Genomic DNA, 5,438 nt, shown 5'->3' with positions numbered 1-5,438 from the left:
AATATCATGTATGTTACAATGACTCACAATTACTAGACTAAGGTAAGGGACAAACTTCTAATTCTATCAAAGCTATTAAATAATTATGGAAGCTTCCAATTGGTGAATTGTGTCTATTTGTAGAAGGCTTATTTTTTATAAATAGTGAGAGAGGCTTGTAAAGAGGTGACCAAAGGAAAACAAGTCAATTGGTTAGATAAAGAACATGAGAGACTTCAAGAATTGAGGGAAGGTCTTGGAGATCTTGTATCGAGGTGATTTGAGAGAGAGATCATGACAAGATGAAAGATCATTGATCTTGGGGATCTTGTATCGACGAGATTTGAGAGAGAGATTAAGGCAAGATGAGAGCTCATTCTTCAATTTAAAAAATTTTGTAATTCTTCTTTATTGCCTTAGTGGATTTGATGGTTGATTTCTCTCCCGTGGATGTAAATCATATGAACCGAACCACGTAATTATTGGGTGTTCTTGTTTCTTGTTTGCATATTATCTTTGTTGCAGTTTTTCGTTTCTTTTCCTTGTTTTCTTACCTGTTGCGGTTTCACTCCTTCGGTTGTCAAGGAGTTTTTTGACATTTTTTGTTTCTTCCTATTCGGTAGTCTAGTTCTTGGTTTTTTTTTTAGGTGCTAAGCGATCTTATTTTTTTCTTCAACAATTGACGTCGTTTGTGGGAAACCTAACCACGACAATGGGAACCACCAAATTCGATCTTGATAAATTCACCGAAAAAAATTATTTCGGCCTGTGGAGAGTCAAGATGAGAGCTCTGTTGGTGCAACAAGGTGTTGCAGAAGCTTTGCAAGGGTCCGCGACATTGCCGGTCGAGATGTTCGAGAAAGAGAAGAACGACATCCTGGACAGGGCTCACAACTTGATAATCTTGAGCTTGGATGAAAAAGTTTTGAGGGAAGTGTTGAGGGAGACGATGGCTAAAGCAATTTGGGCCAAACTCGAACTATATATGAAAATTTTTTTGGCTAATAGACTCTTCTTGAAGCAACACTTATACTCTTTCAAGATGCATGAAGATAAATCTGTCACAGAGCAAATCAATGAGTTCAACAAGATTATTGATGATTTTGAAAATATCGATGTCAAGATGGATGACGAGAACAAGACACTGTTGTTGTTAAACTCCATTTCTAAGAGCTACGAGCATTTCAAAGATGCGATGCTCTATGGAAGGGTGCAAACAATTTTCTTGGAAGAAGTTCAGTTGCTGATTAGAGCCAAAGAACTTTAAAAGAAACATGACATAAATGAGGAAATCAACGGAGATGGTCTTGTCGTGAGAGGAAGATCAGACAAGAAAGATTCAAGAAACAGTCAGAACTGATCACGAGACAAGGAGAGAAGAGCAAGGGCTAAGGGCCTCTCGGGGCTAGGTGGAGGGAATTTCTATTCAAGATTTGGTAATTGAGAGTCAAGGTGGAAAATTGTTACAATGACTAACAATTACTAGACTAAGGCAAGTGGCAAACTTGTAATTCTATCAAAACTATTAAAGAATTATAGAAGCTTCCAATTGGTGAACCGGGTTTACTTGTGGAAGACTCATTTGTTATAAATAGTGAGAGAGATAGACAAGAAAGATTCAAGAAACGGTCAGAACAGATCACGAGATAAGGAGAGAAGAGCAAGGGCTAAGGGCCTCTCAGGGCTAGGTGGAGGGAATTTCTATTCAAGATTTTGTAATTGAGAGTCAAGTTGGAAAATTTTTACAATGACTAACAATTACTAGACTAAGGCAAAGGACAAACTTGTAATTCTATCAAAGCTTTTAAAGAATTATGGAAACTTTCAATTGGTGAATCAGGTCTACTTGTGGAAGGCTCATTTGTTATAAATAGTGAGAGGGGCTTGTAGAGAGGTGACCAAGAGAAAGTAAATCAATTGATTAGAGAAAGGAGATGAGAGACTTATAAAATTGAGCGGGAGGATCTTGGAGTTCTTGTATCGAGGTGATTTGAGAGAGAGATCATAACAAGATAAGAGCTCATTGATCATGGAGACCTTGTATCGAGGAGATTCGAGAGAGAGATCAGACAAGATGAGAACCCATTCCTCATTGTAAAAAGCTTTGTAATTCTTCTTTATTGCCTTAGTGAATTTAATGGTTGATTTCACTCCCGTGGATGTAGATCCTATGGACCGAAGCACGTAATTTTTTAGTGTTCTTGTTTCTTGTTTGCTTATTATTTTTGCTGCAGTTTTTCGTTTCTTTTCCCTATTTTCTTGCCTGCTGCAGTTTCACTCTCCTTCAACTGTCAAGGAGGTGTTCGACTTGTTTCTTATTATTCGGCAGTCCAGTTATTGGTTTTATTTAGGTGTTCGACAGTACAATTCTTGGTTTTCCTTGAGGTGTCAAGCGGTCATATTTTTCTTCAACAATGTCCTATCCACAGTCGATTTAAATAAAAGATTTTGTCTCTTTAAATATCCCTTGTTGCTTTGATTGATCATGATGGTTAATGAGGGCTGAAATCAACTCAACAAAGGCCTTCATTTGAAATGGATCGGAAAACCCCGTGATTTTGAACCTTGTGGGATGAGGGATATTTATTGGGCTCAGATAACTATGGATTCTCAAATTCATGTGAAATAGTCGAGGTCAAAGGTATTTTGGTTCTCCAATCTATCAAAAGGAAGGAGAATCAGGTGCCTAATCTTTCTGATTCATTAAGAAACATATTCCCCCTAACAATATGGATGGAGCGATTATGCTTTTAAGCTCCATGTTTAGTGTTAATGAAGATTTAAGTGGGATTATAGAATTTATATTAATAGCCCTACGGGAGAAAGTACATCAATGACATGATGTCAATAATTCTAGATTAATGCCATTTAGATGCTCTTTATCAAAACCAATTGAACAGTACACAACAATTTTGACCTTGAGTGATGTAGGAGCTGTAATGATCTCCATGTTTGAATATCGCTGTTTAAAGATCATTTGAAATATGAATAATGTTGGCTTTGATTGAATATTTTTTTTAAGGGATATTTACCTACGTACCGCCTCCTATGGATTCACATATCTAGCACGTAAACTTAGATTCGTGCCGACCAACTTTCCTATGGACAAAAGGTAGGATGGGTGGTCTGTATGTAAAAATTGAAGTATGGGTGTTTGATATGTGAATGCACAAGAATTGGGTGGTACGTAGATAATGACCAGTTTTTATTAATAGTGCTATTTTTAGGTTTATAAAAAATTTTCCTTTATTCTTTATTTATTTTTTTTTCAAAAACTTGCCAAAAGATTGCTCTTTAATCTCAAATACAGCTCTGCACAAGTGATTGCATATTTATTTTCCTGGTTTTTGCCTCAAGATCTAAGATAACTTGTTTTGTATTCAGGAGAAATAAAATTCATATATCAGTACGTGTAAAGCTTAAACATATAAATGCTTGAAATGGATATTTTGTTGAGTCAGTACTATCTCTAGTAGTTTTTCATCAAGGGGAAACTAAAAATCAACTAATAGATGAAAAATGAGTCAACTAAATCTACAGAAACTAAACCTGAATCCAGCGCAAGTTTAAACAAATACTTATTATTCTGACATAATACTAAATAAATGAAAAAGCTATTGTTGAAGAATCTACTTTTGTTATGATGAACTGAGAATAAACCTGTTCGGATCTGCCAAAATAAAAATAATAACAATTGAGTTTGAACTCACATATTTTTTTTAATTTTTTAAAGCTTAAAAGACAAGGCACAAGCTTACAAAATGGTTAAATAATGAATTTTGATGATTTTTTAAGCGATATTAATATAACAAAGACCATCATTACTTGAAATTAGAATTATATTGCTGAAAATGTATTATAAAAATGTTAAATTTGTTATAATGATTTTCAAGATGGTGGTGTTGATAATTCATCATGTGAAAAGAGTAATTACCTACACATTTACATGCTAGTGCATCAATATGTAGTAACATTAAGCATATTAATGTATATTAATACTGACTCGTCAACCTTCTATACGAAGTCACTTTTCCAAAATAATCTAAGCAAGATGAAGATTCTTACACGTCAAGTGGAGTCCAATGATCCCATGAGTGCTGTCGCGTTATGGGTCAATCAATTTGGCTGGTTAATCATGTTGACAAGAGGGTACTACCGATATTTACATCTATCACATGGTTGCGTACATATTTTATGCTTGTCCTGAGAAAATGTCATATCAATTATTCTAAATATAGTATGACTAAAGCTTACTTTATATTAATATACAATGTTTGTCTTGAACAATATTCATGTCACACTAACCAAGATAATGTACATTTTAAATAGGTCATCATTTTAGGGGACTTGATTTTATGCAACAATTAATAAGGTAAAGCCAACAACAAATCATTTATCAATCATCATATCAATATGAATATAGAAGCACTATAAGGGGGTGCTTGGCTGCATGTAGGATATAGTGTTAGTAGGATTTCGTAAATCCAAAATCCATAAACCCTTTAAATTCACCCTTCCCGAGTATTTAGTAAATTCAGATTTAAACCGAATCGAAGGCAAAATTTTGGCCCTTAAATCCAAAAATTTGTAAATCTGCAGAGCTCTTGTATTTTTATACTTGGCTGGATTTTATAAATCTGGTGATAAATAGTATTCAAATGTGCTATCAAACACCTTCTAAATGTGTAAGGCATGGTTGTTAGTCAATAACACCCAGGCAAATCTATATAGCAAATATGAAAGCAACAGCCATTGCAAGAAAGTTCTTGTTTTAAAATTCTTTATTAAGAACTGTATAGGAGTATAAAAATTGCTAAAAAGCTATCCATATGTCTGAAATAGGCGGTAATTGTAAAATATGATTAGGAATCTGTTATGATTTAAGTTTATCAGGCATGTTATTCTTCTTTATTTGTTTGTTTGTTATTGAGCAACCTTGAGGGTGCATATCCTCTAGCTTGGGTTAGAACTACCAGCCGTGATTGTTGTCTGATTTTGTGAATTTCAAATTATTTTGAGTTTCGGAATGGAGTAATATTTAGCTTATTGTATCCTTGCGTCAGGACATGATGGAAGGGAGAAAAAGGTGGTAACACCTATAGCGAGGTAGTTTTAACTTGTTTATATAGGAATGATATGGTGCCTAAATATTGTTTCTCTGGACGCTTCTTGTATTTGTTCTATTTTTCATTTGTTTGTTGCTCCGATTATATCTTCCATACATCTTTATTATTTGTCATTTCTATTTTTTATTTTATTTCATGTGTTTGCTGAGAGGAAAATGCTTTTCAAATGTTTGCTTTGGTTGTTATTAAGGTAAACGATGGATTGCACTGGAAGATTGCTTGAAACTTCTGTCATTTGATTAAAACCACTGCAATTTTATATATTTAAATTATGTTTAAAGTGTTTCTTGAATTCTCTCAGCCTACAAATTAAACATTATCTTTATTTGTGTT

This window comes from Phalaenopsis equestris, unplaced genomic scaffold, assembly GCF_001263595.1.
Source record: "Phalaenopsis equestris unplaced genomic scaffold, ASM126359v1 Scaffold000002, whole genome shotgun sequence".
Lineage (NCBI taxonomy): Eukaryota > Viridiplantae > Streptophyta > Magnoliopsida > Asparagales > Orchidaceae > Phalaenopsis > Phalaenopsis equestris.
The sequence above is the reverse complement of the archived record's forward strand: the minus strand, read 5'-3'. Positions refer to the sequence as shown.